At 41.3% G+C, this 22,675-nt stretch overlaps 1 long non-coding RNA gene across 1 annotated transcript in view; it reads left to right on the top strand.

Annotated features, from left to right (window-relative positions):
* The window catches only part of LOC114012509 (uncharacterized), a 366,234-nt gene that overhangs the window by 180,490 nt on the left and 163,069 nt on the right, over window positions 1-22,675 (top strand). Inside the window, exon 4 of the long non-coding RNA XR_008749105.1 lies at window positions 14,237-14,412. This is a non-coding gene — a long non-coding RNA (uncharacterized LOC114012509). The remainder of the gene's footprint in view (window positions 1-14,236; window positions 14,413-22,675) is intronic.

Raw genomic sequence — 22,675 nt, 5'->3', positions numbered from 1 at the left:
ATAGTAAGAGCATCAGTCAAAGTGGAAAGCATGGAAAGTCTTTACTTTAGTTGGGGGAATGGGAGCCAAGGCTCACTTAAAGGTAAATAGTTGTAGATCCAACTTACTACTGAGCCGTCCCTCTGTTTAGGATTTAGCCCACTTTGCCAACAAGCCCAAAAATGTGAATTCTTCTCTCTAAAAAAAAAAGCAAGTGTAGTGCAACAGCCTGAGGACCTCATCTTCCATGAGGATACCCTGAGTGGGTCTTCCACGTTTAGTCCCACTGGACTGAGACATTGTCTCTAGTGAATTTCTTCCAGCGTGGTTTCCTTTACTCTTCCTTTCCACGAGAGGTGCCTCATCCCCGCTGTCCCAGCAGAGCAGTGATGAAAGTGGAGACGCACAAACCTGTGCTGCTGATGGTCCCATTTCTTCATACACACTTGTATCCTCCCCAGGCTATTTCATGATGGCTGGCTGTACTGTAAAGCTGCCTGGTGAGACTTCATCTCTTTGGTGTCAGACCTGTAAAATACTAATTATGATAGGAGGGCATGGCTATGTGAATTGGTGCTGGCAGATATGAGTGAGCTCAACCCATCATTTGAACTTGTTCCAGTCTTATTTGTACATGGTGTCACCACGTTAATGCTGCCTGCAATCCAAGCAAATCCCTGCTGAGAGACAAGATATTTTGGGTTAAGCACAGCACTGCATGGACATGACTTGCCAGCTCCCAGATTAGACCTACCTTGCATCTAGCCAATGCAGAGTGCAAAACTGAAGAGCTGTAATTACAGACAAAACTGGGGATCTGTGTGCTCATGTGCATGACATGTTAAGGTTTAGGATCCCCTGAGCTGCAGCTCTGGTGCCAGCTCATGGAAACCTGTGAGGCATCAGCTCATTCATCTTTGTTTTGAAGTATCAGGTTTCTAATCCTTAGGTCTGAGAAGCAAGTTACTTTTAACTGCGATGGAGATGCACAGGCAATTCTCACCTGACTTGGTGAACTGTGCAGCTGTGGTGCCATAACACCCTGTGTGGCTATTCTGGCTCTAAAATTCACATAGGGACTTTTGCTTTAGCTCAGCCTCCTCCAAATGGCCTGGGCTAAACCAAAACCCAATCCTTCTGATGCAGGAAGATTTTCATTAGATCTCCATCAAGATAGTTGTAACAGTCTAAATTTACACTTCAAGTTGTTCTGCTGCAGCTGAGTTCTGCAGATGCCACTTGTGTGTTTAGGTAGTTTGAAAGCATAGCCATAGGTGTGGGATTGTCCTCTGCATGAGAAATGGGTGTTGGCTTCAAAATCCACTGTTCTTGGGGCCTTGCCAAGTCAATCCTAACGGAGTACCAGGTGTACGGGTGTGTGTATGAGCAAATGTATGTGCGTGCGTGTGTAGAGACTTAAAACTGAAAATAGGGATGGGCAAAGAATGCAAATAACTGTTGAAAAAAGAAATTTGCTTTGTTCAGAGAAAAACCTCACAAACTGGTTAATTTCCACAAAAAAATTTTCTGAGAATAAAAATATGATCAATCAGACGATACTTTGATTTTTCCTTTTGAAAATTGTGATGGGTTTTTATCCTATAGCATGTAGTGCAAAGCTGTTTTCAAATTCTGGGGTATCCCCACCATGCTTTCTTATGCTTCTCAATGAAACGTATGTGACACCAAACCTGTATTTTCTGGTGAGCCTCCTCCTCTTTGATTGCAACTGCTTTCTTGAGAGAGAAAAGGGTCCCCTGGCTCTTCTTCCTGCGAGGGGAAAGGGAGAACAAGAGGCCAGCTTCAGTCCCAGGGAGGGTAAGCTGTCCTGTCTGCACCAGCTGAGGCAGAGCAGTGAATAACCCAGCAGAGCTATCTGTGCCGGGGAATGGGATGGCACTTTGCTTCTCCTGCCTGTGGAGGAGGCCTCTTCCCAATAGAGGGAGGCAAAAGATAGACAGCACAGAGCTATTCCTTCGGTGGGAAAGGTATGTGTGGGTGTATAATGAGGGGACTTTACAAATAATTCCTTGGCGATTATTCATTTTAAAGGGTTGTTCAGTTGCCCTAGAGATATCCCATGGAGTACTTAATTTCTAGAGAAGTTTGGAGAATGTAGGGTTATGATTTCAGTGCTTTTTTGTTTCCTGCCCAATGATGAAACACTGACTGTGTGCACTGCCCATTTTGAAACACAATTTTTTGTTTTGAAACTGAAATTGTTCCAAGTAATAATATCTTCCCTTCAGATTTTCACTTTTCAGAAGTGACCCACCCACTATTGAATAATAAGGCTTGATAACCATAGTTTCTCAGATAACATGTAATAAACTGCCAATATTGCTTTGAGACTGAATCAGGAAACCACTGGCTGGTGGTAAGGAGTCAGTTGTCCAAATGGGATCATATACCCTTGAAATCTTTTAAATAAGAGTGTGCGTCAGAGGTCACCCATTTTGAAGATGTCCTGGATTAATAACAAACTGAGCATGCAGATTTAAAGAACAGAACAAAACACATCCATTTCCAGGTCAAGAAAAACGGTGTTTCAATCCAGAGTAAATTAAAATCACACACTTATGTGAAATCCGCAATAAAGAAGGTTTATAGTGGAAACATTGACTGACCTTTAACAATAGCAGCGAGGCCAGCTCTTCTGTAACAACAATTGGAAATAACAGGCAGTAGCATTACGAGGCTATACAGGCTAGGGCAAGGTCTTTTCCTTAATCTAGCCTGAACATTCGAAGTGCAAATCCCAGAGCGGTTAACTGAATCTCATCTTTTTTCCATTAATTGGCCACAGCATAGTGCTCTGAAGTTGACAAAGAAATAACTGCTGTGATATTAGCCCATGTCTACGCATTGCCAAAAGACATTTTATTTCAAAACTCTCTGAATTACAGTATAATTTCCTATATTGCTTACCTAAGAGACCAGGAAGTTGGCCGTCCATCCGTTTAGTAAACGGTTCCTAGCTTTATATGACATAAAATTTTCTTTCTCCTATCTGTAGGAAAATTAAGTCAGGGCACTTCTAAGTAGAATGAGGATATGGGATGGTAGATGGAGCTTAGAAAGATTACAGTGATCCAGTTTTTAGATTCGGGGCCTTGGCTGTTACTGCAAGCTTCTCCTGGAGACTGAACAGCTGGAAACAGAAAGATCCAGCTGCTGGATCTTCTTGCTGTACACCACCTCTCCCCTTGCAGGTAGGTTCTTTCTTTCCTTTCTCACCAATATGTGGATGATGTGAGGAGGCAGAGACAAGCTATAGGGAAAACGATGTGAAGGCATGTAGGTCTCTCATGGTAGGATAATTTGAACCTTATACAGGAGCCCACAGTTCAGATCTTTGTTTTATTCCTGGCTCTGGAGTGTGTGGTGCTGCAGGAGATACATCAACAGTCTTGCTACAAGCCCTAAACTCTTTAAGACAAGGTTGTCTCCTGCTCGCTGGCTGCTGCTCCCAAGCAAATGACACTGATGTTCCATGATGATGATGGAACTTGAGCTTTTGGGGATGATCTAAATTAGTATTCCTTACTGCAATTTAAAGGCAAGACATGTTTGCATAGCAGAACTTGCTCATTTTATGGGAATCTCTTAGGCTGTTCCGCTCATCCAGATGTGTAATATTGTTGGTGACCTGCAGCTAAGCCTCTCAGACAATTCTAGTAGAACTTGTTCATCTAGTTTCCCCTAGAATCTAAGAGACTATGTAGTGTAGGTACCATTCCAAGGGTCAAACTCAGAGGTTTAAGCTGGTAAGTGAATTTAAGCAGGTTGAAATTCAGAGGCTGCAATCTACTGCTTCACTTGAAGACCTTTCAGTTATGAATTCAACACAGGTGCTCCCTGAACTCCTGAACATTTTGAGTTAGATTCTTTTGGAATTAATGGGCCAATTAAAAGATGTTGCATGTGTTCTATTCATCTGTTGTGTTCATTTCCACTTCTCGCAGCTATTTTTGTACCAAAAGCTTCAAAGGTAGGATATGTAGTGTCCTCCCCCCTAAAATAATTTATAGTTTTATGCTATATTAAGTAAATTCCCTTAGATGTTGGTATTGTAATTACCAATAAAGGAGTTTAACTTAAACATTGTCTGAACGTGATAATGCTAGTGTAATGTGAAGCTTATTATTGTATTGATGTAGTTGATTCATTATTACTTCAACATAGAATCCTTGATGTAAGAGAGATGGCTTAATCAAACAGATAAAATGCTACCTCTCAGCCATTTGTCCTCCCACACTGTCTCTTTCCATCAAGAAAAAGTTAAGCCCCTACAAGGAGTAAAACATTATGAGGTTTTTTTAAAAGGCAAAAATTAGAGAAGTCTGGACTGCTTGTATTGGAAAATACTTGAATGTTGCATTTGGCTTTTAAGTGTTCTCTTGAAAGAAAATGAATTGAGATTCTAACAGCATGAAATTTATGTTTAGAAGAAGAACAACTGCTTAAATTTTCAATCTTGCATCCTAATTTTGCATGTCTTCACTGTTGCTTGGCCATTCTGATGGATGTTAACACGTGATGCTCAGTAGCAGCTGGTTCCTGAGGTTCAGGACCTTTTAGTTTGGATACACAGGGCATCACAACAATTATGGCTAGGAATGCTGTCTGTATTTTTCAGAAGTAAAACATAACATATGTTACTTAAAATATTTCTCTCTAGAGAGACTGTTCCCATTTTGTGGATAGAAATCCAGAAGTACATAAAAATTTCTCTGAATGATTAACCTTTGATAGAATGGTAATGTTTCCAATTTCCTTTAGTAATATTAAATATCTTTATATCTTAATATGTATTACTAAGATAGCTGCTTTTTTCAGTGGGAGTATTCCTACTTATGCATGTTACATTTACCATATTTTATATAGCTCATTTTTTTTATATCAAGAATGTCAACTCACCTTGAGAAAGAAATCAGGGATATCAATGGAAAAATGTAGTGTGATACAGACTATAATGCATGGGAGTTTATGTCAAGGAGATAATTCTTGCAGGAAGCCAGATTACTTTCTTAATAAAATTTTAGAAATTACTGCTCTATCACTATAAATATTAGCAACGCTGAACACTGGTAATGAAATCCTAGGCTTCTGAAAAAACACTTACCATGTACTTTTTCAGCTGTAGATAAAATTTTTAAATCAAATCAGAATGACATTTACTGAGAATTGACTATTAAACTTCATACACTGATATTCTATCTTCAGCATTTTTTGCAATATTTTCCAGGTCTTTTCTCTAACAATCTAGACATAGTATAAACATTTTTCTTTTTGTCTTATGGGTGCTTGAGTATGTGTAGGATAAGACCCCATTTCCAAAGGACCAGTGAATTATATAAATTTAATATATTACCATAGAACACATGGTAGGTGGTGGTAGGTGTACAGTAGAGAAAAAGTCTTGACTGCATACTGGCATTATATATATATACAGACATGTATGCACACATATATATATACAAACATACATATAGAAAAGAATATTCTCTGAGTGAAGTCTTCCAAAGCCACAAAAAAATGCTGTATTTTTCAGATCAAGACCTGTTACACAAGCATCAACAATTTACATAACTCCCATAAGCTTTCACTAGTAAGATATAAGAGTAGATGGAAATGATTGGTCTGATTCCAGTCTTTCCAGCTACCTTGCTTGAAGGCAAGCCAGAGATATTGAGAAAAGAAAATTATTCTGAGCATTTCAGCCTCAGAATCAGGAAGAGAAATAGGTACAGGAATTTGAAATAAAAGCAAAATAAATTTAATTCTTTTGACCATCCAGTTCTGTTTAAGTTTAGGGCACAGATTTAAAATACTCTACTGCCTGAACTTTATGGTCTGGTCCCTGGAAGGCACCTGTTCTCTGCATTGCAGTTTAAAAAAAAAATAATAAAAAGAATAATTGAACTGGCAGTACTTTACTCATTCAGATCCTTTGCTATCCTCGTCACTTTGGTAACAGGATTGTCATTCAGGTGCTGTATGAGTGCTGAGTCTTTTTACATGCAAGAAAAGTAGTAGCTGGAAGAAATTTACATAGTTTAAACATGTTTGATGTCGAAATCTCTCAGCTCTGTCCAACTGGGCTAAATACAGAAGAGAAATCTGAAATGGGATCCAGCGCTCACCCTTAGAAGGTGCAGAATAAAACTTGTGGTCCAAGAAAACATATACAAAGGTGATAATAGTATTTCTGTGCTTTCCTACAGTTCTAATCCTGGATCATGCGTAACAGTTGTCAGTGGCCCAGATCTCTGTATCTGCCTATGCAGCTGGAAAAGTAAATGAATTGGCTTGAATAACAGCAGGATAATCCAAACTGAGATCAAAACTGATCTGAGATTAAAGGTGAGTGAGCAATTCATTGTTAGTGTTTTTGAGCACCTCTTAACTTTTTGACCTGGACACGATTGCACTATTTCATCAAAATGCAGGAAGTACAAGATAAACCTCACATGAAAACCTTTTCGTCTGTGATTTCTAACTTAATTTTGTTGACAAACCACATGTATACATTTGGACTTGGAAATGTCAAAATGTTTATTTTCAGTGAAAATGTTTCAACATTTTAAACTACAAAAAATGTTCTGAACTTTCGGTTCTGTGGGGAAAAAGCTCTGGACATGTAATCTCAATTTGAAAAGAAAATTATAATTTCCTGAGGTGGACTCTTGATTTTTTTATTATGTTTTAGTCAGCTCTATTTCATGCTTTATTGCAGTACTGTCCCTCAGATGTTCACTTTTAAATTTCTGCCAGCTTATGCATCTGCTAAATGTTGTGCAAGCGCAGGTTAGACATGTGCTGTTGGGTGACCGCTGGTTTTGCGAGTAGTCATGTAAATAATAGGCAGCTAAAAGTCTGGAATCAGGCTGACTGAGCATCTAACCAGTAACTGAGGCTTAAAAGATGCCAAAGAGTCTTAAAAACTTGCATGTGTTTAAGCTGATTCTGATCTAATTTATACCTGTTTATAAAAGCTTTAACTCTGGTTATATTTATTCAGTTATTCTAGATTTACGTTACCATAAATGAGACAAGGACTTTGGCCTATATTTTTTCCCCCTTGTTTAAACAGAAACTATCTCCCTTCTGGATGGGATAGGTCACATTCTGACTTGATGAAACTGGTTGTGTTTGGATTGAGGGGAAGTCTACGTTTCCATGCCTGGGTACGTCGCGTATTTTTAGCAGTCTACCCACAGAAGCAACCTTCTTGAGCAACAGGCTGAAGTCTTGGATAATTAGATGGTGCTGAGGATCCTTCCTTCAGGATCGCTCTGGCTAGTTGAAGGTCAGTGTGGGCGATCAGTGCTGTGCTGTCATAACAACAGCAGAGATGTGTAAATTATGGCCTTCAGGTCTGTTTCTGGAAGGACATCCTTTTCTCTGTAAAAACCCTTTCTGTAAGTGACCTGGGGTTTGCATCTTGAATTCATCATTTGTGGCCAACTTCAAAGTGGAGGAGACAGCACTGTAATACTATGATCTTCAGGGCATGGGCTGGACAGGGAACACTGAAATGGCAGGAGAGGAAAGGCCCTTGCTACAGTGCCTTCACAACAGGAATGATCTTCAGCAAGCAAACACTGCTGTAAATATTTAGGAGTGAATGGGCAGCGTGCCAGTGGGGTTTGTGAGTGATATACAAGGTGCACACTCAGCTCTCGGCTTTGATTAATATGTGCAAGAGATACAGGCAATTGATTGCTGTCATGTTAATATTAATTAATGAGCAGCGATGCCTAGCTCATGGTGTCTGATAGTAGAGACCTGTTAATTCACTTACTCCCAAGGTTTGCTTTAGCAGATGGAAAAGGATTATTTTACCATATTTTCAATGGCAATTCACATCTATTTTTATCTGTCTTTTGGCTTGCGTGAAAGGAGACTGCCACCTGTTTTTTGCAGGTTGTTTTCAGCACTGCAAGCCAGATTAAAACTTGGCCTAGTTATTGCTCTATGGAAAATGAATTTCTTGCTGTAGCACAGAATAAGGAAAGTATTCAGGGCCAGCACTGGCGTCTGGCCCTCTGTCATTGTGTGAACTCTGGCTCCGGTGAGCTTTTCTGGGTCATCAGGATCCCCACTGCTGGTAGCGCCGTCTGCTCATGCCTCCTGGGTTTGACATGAAGTGCAAGAGAATAGGGGGCTTGGGTTATTTTTTGCATGGCTCCATTCAGTACTGACTTAAATGTCTGGCAGAGTAAGGATAATTTAGCAGAAGATCTAGAGAGTTGTAATGACTTTTGGGAACATTAAACTTTTTAGGAGAACAGCCTTTAACAGGGAGTTACTTTCGATCTCACTGGGGTTTAGCAGTGTCTGGTTTTAGAGTTGACCGTTCTCCACTCTTTATGTTAGTGTTGGTTGTATCTTTCTGATATGACTAGCCCTTAGTTTTCCTTGCCTACCGTGGCCCTGACCTGGTCATCTCTGAAACATCTTCACCAAGGCAGCCCAGTGGAAGGCTGTGCTTTACCTCAGTTTGTGTAGGTCAGGGAGGCCCTAGTTCATGTCCTCTCCCACAGCCTCAGGTCAGTGGCCACCTTCTCCAGCTGCTCACAGAGCTCCTCAGTATGCCACTTGAGAAATTTATGAGTGAATAACCTTCAAAGAGACTTGGGATGTTCTTGCCTGAATCAGGAGCTCTTACAGTCAGTTGAGAACTTCACAGACTCTCTAAGATGTATTTAGATCTGTTTCCCTCTCTAAATTTTCTTTCTCATTGATTTGGTAGGTGTTACGTATGACTATATTTACAAGCACCTGACTCAGAGCTCCTTTTATTCATCACCAGGAACTCCACCAGAAGAGCTACATCAGAGCTCGGCAATGGTGTTATTTGTTCTGGCTTCTGTCAGGGTGACTTTCTGGGTGTTTCGGGTTTTATTTTATTTGATTGTTTGGTTTTGATTTTTTTACTAATCAATTGTTAAGCTCTTTTCTTAATTTATACTTCTGGATCTACTGAAGAAGTATGAGCTCCCATATATCATGGGGTTTCAGCCCTCTTGTGCTAATTAACTTGTAACTTGATCTTCAGTTTTGCTAAATTTGGTACTTATTTTACTGTAAACACCCATTTGTTCCACTGGGTAGCCCAGCTCTCTGAACATCTGGGAATCATCATGTGTCATGAATGACATGATGTATCCTCACTGTTAGACTAGCACAATGCTAGATCTGATGGATGGAAGAAATGTGTCAGGGTGAAGATTAATACACACTTTGGCTTGTGACTTGTGACTCACAGGGTAAACTTTGTTCTCTCTTTGATGGTACGGATCCAAGATCTGCATTTTTCCTGTCCCATTTTGGTCCTGGTTTATAACATAGAAGCTCGCGCTAATGGCTGGAGCTTTTGCTCGCTGGATCAGAACCTTCACTTCTGTCTGAACTGACATGTCTAAATAAATCCTCTATTCGTATGGCACAGCTGTGCACAAGGCTCTCTTCTGGAGATGGTTTAACTACCCTTCAACTAGGTAGCCAGTGAGAATTTGGTGATATGTGCTCCTTGCTGTGGCTTTGGAAGTGCGCATGGTACAATGTGCCCTCTGGCTGGAGGATTAAAGAGCAAACTTTTCAACCAAAACAGGACAAAACAAAAGCATCAATATTTGATTTCCTCATTAAAGTTTCATACTGGTATCTCTTTAGAATACCTGTTTGTTCATCATCCCTGCACGCCCATGCTTCAGCAACATGGTGAAAAGGCCCCTCGGGAAACAGCAGGATGGTATCTTAAAGGGAGGGTTGTACCTTACCTTCCTAACACATGTATAGATACAGGCAATATCGTAAGAATTATATTTTTACAAGTGTAATTGATACTGTAGGAAACAAAATATACAATTTCTGGGTGAAGAAGCACTTTTCAGGCACACTAGATCCAGGCAGGGTTCTTTTGCTATGATCATTGGTTGCCTATCAATTGTACCATTAAGCAGATCCATGGCATCTCCTTCAGGAGCTATTCATATGTATAGCCTTGGGAGAAAAGCAACCTGGAATATGAATCAGTGACTCAGGAGAGCCTATGGGTAGGGGTAGAGCTCAAAGAAAGCCTGGAGTTTCAGCAGTTTGTCTCCAGACTGGCTTGAGCAAGGGTTCCAGTCTGGCCAGTGGCAGCACCAACAGCAATGAGGAAAGTCGGTGGTGGGTCCCCTTTACATTTCACACAGGACAGAAATTAGGGACTGAGACACAATATAAGGGCTGTGCAAAGCTGTAAGTTGCAGAGGCGGTCTCTCCAGGTGCAGAAGTACTCATAAATGTCTAGATAGAAGCTCTGGGAATGTGAAAAGGTCACTGCCTTCAGTTATACTCTTGGTTATTTTTTCCCCTTCTTCTCCCCACCCCCCACCCCCCTTTATGTTTTTTACCTGGAGTCCTGGAGTTTTCTGATTTGGTTTCATTTTGTAAAGCAGATTTCCCTTTCTAGGAATTACGTTAACTCTACCTTCAGCCTGCTGTGTCGCTATTCATTATTACATATTTGGTGAGCAGTGAGCAGGAAAAAAATTGAGAAATTATTAGAGGCTGTTCAGAGTTGGAACTGTTGCGATGGTCATTAGAAGGAAAATGTGGCATTTTGTCTTTGAAGTTTGTCAGAATGAGGCCAGAGACAAGTGAGCAATAATGAGGCTCTTGAAACCAGTCTGCAGGTGCGTAGTGGTAAAGTAATAGGCAGGTGCAGAGAGCAAGTCTTTAATCAGTCTTGGCAGGGATCTTGTTCAGGGTCTGCTCTGTTTGGCTTCTGTGCAAAGGAGAAAATTCAGTGGCAAAGGACTCAAATGCAAACTGCAACTTATGCACCACAGAAGATTCAGGGTTTTTTTCTGTTTTCTTTTCAATGCACTACTGTCTATAGAAAGCTGAAATCTTGTTCCTTGTAGCACGAATAAATCAGTATGGATCCTTGTCCTTCTGAGGATAGCTGGCTGTAATCTAGAGATGACTACATGTCAACATTTTCCATGAATACTGCAACTTTAAAAAAAAAAAAAAACCACAACATTTTCAGAGAAATTTGCTTTAGCAACAGTTGTGATTTATTTTGGGTTCCTTACCAGTAAGTATTTGAGCAGGTGTGCTAACGTTTGTGTCTCATTCAGTGGCTATGCAAGGTCCTAGACAGCTTTGGAAATTATTGGGAAGAAGGTAATTCTGACATCACAAAATGTCAGTGTTTTTGTTTCACGAGTGTATACCAAATTAGGACAAAGGTTAAAAATATTGGTATCATCTGTGCTCTGCAAAAAGTGGGGGAAAAAGTAGGCAGCAAGAAAAGATTGCGTCCTGTCATGGCAGATGTATGGGAACAAAGCATACAACTGATCCAGAACTGCATTTTCGACAAAGCATCTTTGTGTCTGAGGATGCACGTCTGATTCCTGACCCAAAGCAAGCAGCAGATCATCCTGACCTCCCCAGCAGAGCTGTCCCACCTCTTTCAGTCTGTCCTCTGAAAAATGTTAACCCTCTCTCTTTCCCCTCTCAACTGCTCCCTTTCACCCTGGATAAAAATCCAGTTTCAAACAAGGAAAAGTTTAGTTTGAAACCAGGGCAATGAGGAAATGAAGATTAACTCAAAACCATAAGTTCCTGTGCCAAAAATTCAGAACACGCTGAAAAAAACTATACCTATAGCTTGTGTGTCCAGCCAAAACTAACCATCCCAGCTCTACGGCTGAATTTCAGTGACCACAGTCCAGACATAGTGGCTGTGGTGAACTTTCAGATGATAACTACTTTTAGCTATTACCAATTGCAAAAATGTAATTAGTATGTACTCATTTTAAGACAACTGCAAGTCACCTGTTGACAGTTTGTAAAGGGATAAATGATGAATTGCCCTATTCAGTTACTCAGCCCAACCTCTGTAGCGCTTTGCAGCCTGCTGCCTTCCAGCAGCAAACCTGGAGCCTCTGCTGCAGCAGCGAATTGTGTTTGTTGACCTGAGGGTCCAGAGGCAGGACCTATGAAGGATGATGTGCAAAAGTTTGTCATGTATATACCACTGTCACAAAGCCCATCTGTGGATGCTTTCCATTTACATCTTTTTTTTCCCATGAGTCCACAAGTTTTCGTTAGTGTAGCTCCGTAGTTCAGCTATTCAGGACTCCCTTGATCTTGACTCCCCTACACTCCTTGGTGACCTGACAACACTAGGGCTTTTAAACCAGACGTTTTCCCTTCCTCGCTCACCTGTGGGCATCTTCAGTGTACTTTAAATAGGATGTCATGATGGCTTGTGGGTTCTGTGCAGTTTCTTGCCATGGGGCATGACTGGGGTTGAACCCCCCACAGCTTGCTTTGAAGCAGCACTCAGGACCCAGAACTTTCACAGTGGCTAAGAGACTGACTTAACTGGCAACCTCTCAGGTACTCGGGTGTGAACTTTCTCTCTGCTGTGTTTACTTTGAGGAGGGCATACTGCAAGCTGGGGCAAAACTAATGTGGCTATCTGATCGACGAGAAGATCTACAGCTCTACACCCATCCGTATGGGCATGGAACTCACCACATGCCCTGCACGGGGGATTCTTGGAGCTGCTGTGAATTGGTCTCAGCGGCAGGTAGTTCAGACCCCCTACATCTTTAAGCCCAAAGGGCACTGCAAGAATCTTCTGTGTGGTCTAGCCTCTACGACATTATTAGTAGGGGTTATACTTGTCCTGCTGGCTTGTTTGCAGTAAGAGCTGTGTGGTCTTCGAAGTGCTCTTTGAAGTTAATGCAGTCACGAGGACGCAATTAAGATGAGCTCAGAAATGCTGATTTCAGGTGGAGCTAGAACATTCGGGAGTGTAACTGGTCTCGGTGCTTGCTGCATAGATCATGCACAAAACCCAAACACAGATAAATTACAGTTGTGCCTGAAAAGCAGTGTGTAAAACTATTTTAGTAGAGATTAAATTTCTGTTAGCAAGCACCTCTCAGGGGCAGAGCAGTAAAAGCTTGGAGTACTACAGCCAAACTGTACCGGGCTGGTATGTGCTTGCTGTGCTTTTGGGGTAAGCAAAGGAGTGTGAATATCCAGCAAAGCTGGTATCTACAATCTTTCACTACTTTTCATTTCTCCACATTCAGCTAGTTAGGCTGTAATACATGTTTTGAGATCCCTACTCTGCTCCAGAATTTCTGGAAGGTCATTCATGTTCTCCATGTCTCAGTATTTCATATTCAATAAGGATATCAGCACCACAGTGGGCCAGAAATTCTGAGGTGCTCACACTAAGGTTATGTGAGCTACAGAAATGCTAAATACTTCGGTTTGTATTGGTTTTCTGTTGCTAAGGTGAATGTAATAAGTCATTTTAATATACCAAATTTAAGTATATGGTAAATAATAACCACTCTCCAAAAGAAAACTGCCGGTAGAGCCATCTTGTTGAGGGCTCTCAATTATCCCTACTGCTCTGTCCTGATACTATATCATGCCTCATAGACCCCCTTAGATCAAAGTATTTTTTTGCCAAACTTAGAGAAGGGGAAACTGGGATGTCTGAAGAAAGGTAAAAGGTGTGTGTGTAGCAAAGGGATAAGCAGAAGCTATTTGCTAGCAAGGTTTGATTATAGCGTCAGAAAGGAAGGCACTTTATTCCAAGAATAGTATTGTAAGGATGCTAGTGCTGCAGTTGCAGGCAGTCAAACACTTGAAGGGATTAAGATAAAATGGGTTTGCATGACACACTTTCTGCAGACAAGCAAAAGGAAAGAGAAAAGTTAGCAGCGACTCTTGAACCTTGCCAGTGCGCAAAGAAGTTGCAAACAAGGGGAAAAACACTTCTATAGATATACCATGCAGATTTAGTAGGGCTCGTCACTGGTCAAAAATACACAACTCAGACTCCATTAGGTTTCTGAACAGTGTTTACAAGGGTAACTTCCAGAGTCTACAAAGATGACCTTTCCTATGAAAGTGAACATACAACATTTTCCTCCATTGCTACTTGTCTCTAATTTGTCTGACGAACCTTCTTTTTAAAGGCTGCCTCTCTTACCATGCTGTACAGAGCATTTTGAGTGTGGAAAGTAATTTTTTTCTTTGTAAGTGCAAAGTGAAAGCTTCTATGATAGATTGCTTTGTAAGGCAACTCCAAGAATTGACAGCGAGTATTAATAAAACATGCATAATTGATATTAGCATAACTGTAAAGCCAAGTAATATTAGCAGTATCAGTGCTGGAACAGTTCCATCACATGCTCTTTACATCTTCGTTTATCTCTTTCAGGTGATCTCAAAGGAGAATGCTCAGGGGGAATTCAGGGACCAGAGAGTTAAATGGTTGTAGTTTTATAGTCTTTATCAGACCATCAAGGCTGTAATCGAAAGATAGGAGTTATCATCTCCAAGAGTTTTGTCATCTCAATCAACCTTCAAAGGAAAATCATTGCAAGAGAGCCTCTGGTAAGTCTATGAATTAATCCAGATTTGGAGAATGTTATATAATTTGTGTTATGTTAACACTTGCAAGTTCTGGTCATGGAAAAGGAATTTTCTGTGATAAATACTCTAAGAAAGCAAAATGAAAATAATTTTTCCCAAACCAACCCAACCAACCAACCCAAGAAGATGTTGTGTTATCTAGGCCATTTCCCATATGTGTTTGTTGCACAGCATGATTACAGTAAGCTCATATGATGTGTAGAGTCATCCTCATCTTTGCAGGGAGCTAGAAACTCTGGAAATTGGGATTATCCCAGGCTTTTCCTGTGGAAGAGAAGAGAATGTGCACATCAGCATGCATCTAGGTGGTTTGATTCAAAGGGAAGCGGTCACTGGGACTAGAGATGATTGGTCATTAGGAATGTCTGTCTTTAACCTTTCCTGACAACATGTACTAAGTGCTGTTACGTGACAAATACTCATTGTGGACCCTAGTACAATAACCATTAATCTGTAGATTTAATTCATTCCCATCTGTTTATCTAATTTAGTGGGAAGTGGTCGGAAAGATATTAGAAAGAGGACTATGGCCCAGTTTCCATGGTCCTTGCAACCCAGGCCATTAATGTTGTACTGGAGCAGTTTTGGAAATCCAGTCCTTTCTCAGCTGCAGAGTTCAGAGCTGAGTTGGTGAGACTGTGTCCCTGGTTGTCTAAAATAGAACATGAGCTAATTCAAGTTGTGGCCAGCAACAGCAGAGAGGGAAGAAGGCAGTTCAAAGGATCAGTCCTGCTCAAGTGTTATCTGTGATTATGTACTACATCCCCTGTATTAGCCATCCGAAACAGATGTTTGCTCCTATTGGAACTGTTCACGTTGATAGCGAGGTTTCTGTGGGAGCATGCTTACTGTGCACTCGGCCGGGTATTGCACATCTGGTCAAGGTCTTGAGCTGTATTTCTCTTTCGCCTGATTTGGGACTTCAGAAGCATATACTCAGTATTAAGCCAAGGGCTGCCTTTGTTCCATGAGGCTGCCCCAGCTGGAACATGTTGCTGGTTGACACAGTCAGATCTTATATTGAGACTATTATATTCTTTGGCATATTACACTGCGTTTACATCTTTTAATTCACCCCAGTAGACAGATGGGTTATTTTAAGAACCATGTGTAAGAGCTTTCATTAAAACCATTACAGGACACCAGATGGAGATGCAGAACAGACAGCAACAGGGCTGCTTTGCTACCATGTTGGACTTGTGAAATATTCAGAAGTGTATAGCTCTTCTTGCCACTCAACTTGTCTGCTTTCCTGCGTCGTGGTGGCCCAAACACTTCTGGGTTTGAGTTATATTTCTATGAACGAGTTGCCACTTTTTGCCAAGCAGGCAATATGTATCTGGATTTCCTTGTCTGAGTTTTCCAGTTTACGTCATTTCTGAATTACACTTGCTATGGCAAATATTATTTTGGCAGGGGTGTTTTATGACAAAGAAATATCAAATGAAATGGAAACGAAAGGTTAACTCTTAAGTTTTGCCTTTAAGTAAACAAACAAGAAAGAATTGAATGAGAATTCTCAGTGTCAGAGTAAATTAAGAGACAAGAAACAGTATCACTGAGGTGTTCTCAAGTATGCTAGCATCTTCAGTACACTAGAGTCTAGAGATAGAGCCAATGGTCTTAAAAAGATAAATGACAGAGGGTTATGTTTCAGAAAGGAAGTAGATTAGTGGATCTAGTAAATCTTGACCTCTTTGATTTAGATGTTTAACTGAAATGGATTCAGAAATCTCTGATCCGTACAGTTTGACCTGCAAGTCTTGTGAACTAGATTCTTCTGTTAGGTGTTCCTCCTGCCACAACAGTTACTGAAAGAGTGCCAAAATCTCTGTGACATTAGTTGCGGGTTGTTTGTTTGTTGTTGTTTTTTTGTTTGTTTGTTTGTTTTAATTTATGAGTCTAACGTCTGCCAGATTGAATGCAATAATTAATAAAAACATAATAGTATTTGTAATGATACTTGTGCTGAATAATAGAATTCCTAAAAAAAGGAGGCTTGAAATTTGAGTGGTTCAGCATTCATTGGAACTGGAATTCTGTAATATTCTTTTAGCTGAATTTCTGTTCTTGGAATAGGGGTGAAATACTGACATTCCTAAAGTCAGAATATCCCAGGGTTTTTTTGTTGGCATGACTGAAAAGTAACGCATTTTCAATCCTATGAGCATTAAACTGTATTTAGCCTTATGTATTTAGGGGCATGCCATGTGTTAAAGCAGCTTGAGAGTCTGGTCAAAGCATTCTTTCCTCTTAAGTGTGGTTCACTGGCTGGTTCCCACTCTACGTTCCCACACCCAACTGATTCATGAGATACCTAACATCAGTTAACCATCCCTGTGTAGCCTCATGAGAGGCAAAGTGCTCTGTGGATTCTGGTCTGGTAGGAAGAGGCATATTTAAATACCTATTATATATCTTCAATTCAATAAATCAGTGGACTTTCAGGTTATAGATTTAAATGAAAATCTGTAGTGCATTTCAGAAGCTGAATACTGAACTGTGTATCTTTTTCTAAACACTCAGCCAGCTCTAGCAGTCACTGATTTTGCCCATCAGATTGTTTTGACTGTTTGTATAACTCTAGATGCTCTCTCCTTGCTCCATTATCTGAAATTCCTGTCTTCAGACTAGTCCTGACAGTGTGAACTGAGAGAGTCCCAGCTGCACTCTCCCCAGGAGCACATCAGTGGAGACCTGCATCCACAGGAGTGAGCCTGTAAACACAAAGGCTAGCACGCCAACCTTACCTCCCAGTGAACTTTGCCATTTGCTAATTTATCTGTTCTAAGTTTTCTCTTGCGTTTGCCTTTTTCTGTGATTTCTTCCTGTAGAGCCTGTGTGGGCTGGCTTCTAGTTCCCATTCAGTGAAATCTTCTAATACAGCGGTTTCACCTCCAGCTTTGAACATAAATCAGCAGAAAAGTCCCACAGCTTCCTTGTGTTCTGTTAGGGGAAGGAAGGAGGAATAGTGCAGATATTGAGCTAATGCTATCAAGCTGCCTAAAGTGAGTGAAGAGATTGATAAGAGAAAGCATTATATTTATAGTTTCTGGCATACAGCACAAGCCCTATTTGAATTCTTCAGAAATTAATATCAGATGACTTAGGAACTTCTGGCGTATTTGAATCTTAAGTGGTTACAGACAGTTTTGCTCAGACTTCCCTTCAGTTGTTGTATGTGCTATTTCTTTCTATTCATTTAAAGACAGGTTGGGAGAGTCTACAAATTCTTGTGAGAATGGAAAAAACCCTGCTCTCACTGAGGCTGAATGGCAACAGGGACACAGATCCTACCTCTGATCAGTGGTAGCTTCTCTTCTATGCCTGTGTATGTGTCTGTCTAAGTGTGTTCAGAGAGATTTAATTTATCTATGTGACTGTTCAGTCTGATGTTGCCTTTGCTTTCCAAATGTGCAAGACTGACCTTGCTGCCATTGTGTATGATGTGTGCATTGTAGGCAAGTGGTTAGGGAAAGGGTGAAGATCAAATTAATGTAGTTCTTGACTTCCAAAATGGGTGATTTTGTGAAACACCTCAACAAATAGTTTAAAAAGACTAGAGAAAATGAAAAATGTAAAATAAAGATTACTTTTAGAAAATATAAGGCATTGTTATCATCAGAGCACCACAAAAGGCATGGTAGAAAGGTACCCCAAGATGACTGTCAGTAGGTAAATGGGTTAAAAAAAAGAAATGCCTAGGCACAAAGTAGAGGACAGCAGGTGCCAGTGCATTTCCCATGAGGATGGGAAAGGTGTTTTTCCTCTTAGACCCAGCTGTGTACTGCCATGAACATGACTCAGTGGTTGGGCCCACTCGCTCCATCACAGTGAGAACAGCTCAGGGAGTCTTTCCTTCCTTTTTCTGGTTTCAATTGCCTGCATTCGGGCTGAGAGCTAAGCCTGCACCCCAATGGGCAGATGCCCTCTCAGCTGGGTGTTTTGGACATGAAACCTCTTCCCCTTCTGCTCCGCTTCCACCCAGCAGAGGTCTGCCCAACCAGCCTTCCCAAGAGCTTACAGGGCAGTTCAGTGCACTTTGCTGTGCCCCTGCACTACCAGAGCAGGACTTGTGAAACATGAGGATGTGCAGCAAGCCAGACCTGCGGCCAGGTCAGCACACCAACCTGGCTGACTTCTGAGAGTCCAGCCCCTGCTGCTGTGCTGCCTGTGCTACAGGATAAACCTGAGCTTCTCCAAGCACCTACATGTGTGTGCAGGAGCAGCCTGGCTCAGACCGACATTTCACCAGGCTTCCTGGCGAACCTCCACCATGCTCCAGCTGCAGCTGGTGCAGCAGCTTGGCCTGCAGCCTGCCAGCAAGCAGACAGTCCAAGAGGCTGGGAGAACTCCAGGAGCCTCGGCAGCCGGGGAGAAAGTAGGTTGAAATCACATATGGCTGGGCAACTGCTGCAGCAGGGACCACCCGCCTCCAGACAGGGCAGGGAAGCCTTCCCAGCCACCCACTCCGTGGCCTCACTGGGCTGCCACAGTTTCCAACCCTGGCTTTGGCAAAGGATGCTCCTCCGCCTGTTCATTGCGGTTATGGGTTGGGTCATCTGTAGAAGGAGCAGCGTTTTTCAATTTCCCTGAGGTCTCTTGAGTCCTAAGGGGGTAATAACTCATTGGGATGGTTGAAGCTTGACAGGGACCTGGAGGTTTATTGCTGTAATTCCCTGGCAGTATCTTTCACCCTTGGGGCAGGACAAGTAGGAGTTTCTCCCACAACAGGAGTCAGAAATCTTCTCCTACAGGAAACACCCAGGCCAAGAGGCCTCTATCCCAGCTAGTTCTTTTGGAGCAACAGAGTTCTCATTATTTTTTTTTTTTTTAAGGGAATCTCTAGGCTCAGTAAGAAAGAGATCTGGTAAGTGGATTTCTTGCTTGCGGGCTCTCATAGCTGTATCATTAGCATTGCCACTGATCAAAAGATCAGATGCAAATGCAAATAGAAGTAAACAAGTTAATAGAACTTTGTGTTTAGAAATAACGATGGTTGGGGAAATCCCCCTCTATTCTTAATCATCAACCCAAAACGATTTTGAGGCTGATACTCCTTGACATTGAGTCAGTGTTATCTTGACGCAAAGGCAGAGAGAATAGAAGGTTGCTTTGTGGGAGTATTTTATATCCATTTTGGGCTGTTATGACTGATGATGAGTAACTACAGGATCAGGATGTCTTACCCTATTTTATGGAAATACTGATCTCGTTCTCTTAAAAGTTAATTATTGACATACATGATTTTACTATATTACGCAAATGCTTTTACTATAAGTGCAGCTTTTATGTTATGGTGAAATTAGCTATAAATATATTGCATCTTACATGGTTTCAAAGAAAGCTCTAATGTCCTGATGGAAACCAACTCTGTCCTCGGCAAGGCTTCTGTTTCTGCACAATGTGTTCTTCATTATTATCACACTCAAGGGTGTTTTCTCATGCAGCTAAGAAAATGTTCTCTGTGAAATAATCTGTAGAGAAAGAGGAAGCCTTTTCTCAGGCGCTAAAGTGCAGGCTTTACACAGGTGTGGGCAAGTACACAGTATACTGAAGACTGTCAGAACTGTAGGATGAGGTTCTATGTATCATAATGAATACTGTTGTTCGGACATCGTTTTTGGAGTATTCTGGTTTCTGGTTGCTTGCTTTTGTGCATTCAAGTCTTTTACTGTTGTCTGTTGGTTCAATATATGCTACAGCTAAGAGGCCCAAGTCGTGTAGGGACCTGCAGACCTTAGAGCTGAATCCTGTTGCTGTTCTTGGTGACTTTAACTGTGACAAGACATATCCTTACTGCTCTGGTGTGTAATCCCTGTTGGAAGCTGTGGGGCACAGTGCCCAAATCGTACATGGTTAGTAACTTAAAACATTCCTAAATACTGTATGGACATCAGAAGAAATCATCTCTGTTCAACACGTTCCTTCAGTTTCTCTTAACAAGAGTATTAATATAATCCATGTTAAGAGCATGGTGAAAGTTATTTGGCTTTCTTGTTAGCCTGTGTACATAAATCTGTGTATAACCTGCAGCAGAAATACAAATTGTTTGCAGTATACATTAAAATACATGTAACTATTATGCATTTTTAAACTGTTGTGCAAAATATATATTATTTATTTATATGTATATCTAGGGGGGGGGGGGGGGGGTGAGTGCGTGTATGCATTTTTACTAGGAAGTTACCCTTCGATGTTTATGTGTGTTCAGCGGGTTGAATGAAACACCCATGGAAGCTTGCCAGCTATGCTGACGCAAGCTCCAGGCTCATCCTATAAACATTTACGCTCCTGAGTAACTTCAGTCACGTACAAACACTGGGATGAAAGAGACCTCATGGGTCACTGATTCCAGTCCTGTGGTATGACAGGCAAGGCTCATAACTCTTCTCATAAAATGGCTAAGCTTTATTGTAAAGCTTTCTGAGTTTTCACCTGCCATCCTTTCTGCTGGAAAGCTATTTCATTATCTTGTTCAGTTGATAGCTAAAAAGTCTTCCCTCATCTTCAGCCTCAGGTTAGTCATGGACAGTTTCTACCACTTTGTTCTTATGTCAATATTGTAAGTACTTCTTCTTCCTCCCTGATGTTTACCCAATGAGACCAGTCGTGCAGCTGAAGTTATTTATGTGCATTTGCAGCTTTGGGTCCTTAGAGGTGCATGTCCACATGTATTTTACTTACAGATAAACAAGCAGAATGACTTTACAAGCCAAACCTGTCAGACTGATTAAAACAAAGCAGGATCCTGAAGTAAATGGGTCTCATGTTGATAAGGACTGTTTTTGAAACAATTGGCATGCAGCTATTTCTGGACAACTGCAGCCAGCTAGCTTTGGTGCTCTGTGATTTCTACGAGGACAAGTCTCTTGCTCACGTAAAACATAGGGTGCCAAGGCCAGTATGGAGCTGTTCATCATGAAAGAGGTTATTTGAGTCTATCCCTTATTTTCCTAGCAATAAATTACATGTAAGCTGGCAGAACCATTCATTTCCACTTCGGGTCTGAACTGAAGGGATGTTTGCACTTTGGTATTCTTCACTCCAGCGCTGCACTGAACATGCCATGTTGGTATTCATCCTCAGCTATTTAACTTTGCAAAGTTGCTTTTTCCTTCCTTTAGGACACTGCAATTTCTGTATCTTCTAGAACTGAGACAGGTAGGATTTGGAAAATTGATTTACAGTCAAACATGTTTGCTGGGAGCAAGGTGGGATGGGCTACGGAAGAGCTGGACCCCCTTTCCACTCCTTCCCGTTTGCTCACTCACAGGCAGCAGCCCACACAGGCAGGCTCCTGCATCTTGTAGCACTCTGAACAAGGCAGGGAGGAAGGTAGACACTGTATTTCATATGAATTGGCCACCCAACTTTTCTGTCCCTTCTCTGAGGGTTACAGTGATGTGAGCTGATAGAGCAAGGAATGACATGGGAGGGAGAAAGGGGTCTGAAGTGTTACAGGCAGGGGAGTAAAAGCTGCCATGGGAGATCATACACACATTGAAATAGCATCAGCTAACAGACTTAGCAAGGAAACCAACAACTGAATGGGATACATCTTTCTGAGGATGCTCTTCATAAAGCAGGCTTGATTTGCCATTTTCTAGCTTGTGTCTAACACCTGGAAAGACTAGGTCTTACTCAAAAAGTCTGCTGCACTAGCACATTTAGTTGGCATTAAATAACTCAGTATTAAAAAGAAATTCCTAATACACCAAATAATTTTAAAAGACTGGAAACTGAGCTGAAAAGTAACGTGAACAGAAAGCTCTTTTGCTATAAGAGGATTGAGAAAAGAAACTTCCTAATAGCTAGCTGTACTTCGTGCTGGTTGCCCAGATTAAACTGTGAGAACTCAGAAGCAGAAAGTTGCTGGTGGTACAGTGGTACTGAAGGTTGCATTTTGGACTGCACTACAATATACCTGAAATAACCCCTCGATAGATGAAATAAGTTTTTTGCAGGAATGCTGGTTTTGTAGACCTACTCTCTGTAGCTCTAGTAGAAAGTTCTTGGCAGCCTTGTGTTGCAATGCCAGGTGATTTGTGCAGCAACTTGTAACAGCAGTTAAGCAATGAAATCAGGTGCCCTTCCTCGAGGCTACAGATGAATCACTGAATTGCAGGGAGGGAAATGAGATTGGGAGTAGAGTGGGTACACACCAGTGAAGAAAGGAGATGGGAGAAGCTGGGATGGACAGTAATCATTGAGCCCAGAGAAT

The sequence above is a fragment of the Falco peregrinus genome, chromosome 11 (genome assembly GCF_023634155.1).
Source record: "Falco peregrinus isolate bFalPer1 chromosome 11, bFalPer1.pri, whole genome shotgun sequence".
NCBI classification, from domain to species: domain Eukaryota; kingdom Metazoa; phylum Chordata; class Aves; order Falconiformes; family Falconidae; genus Falco; species Falco peregrinus.
This window is presented reverse-complemented; position numbering and strand designations above follow the sequence as displayed.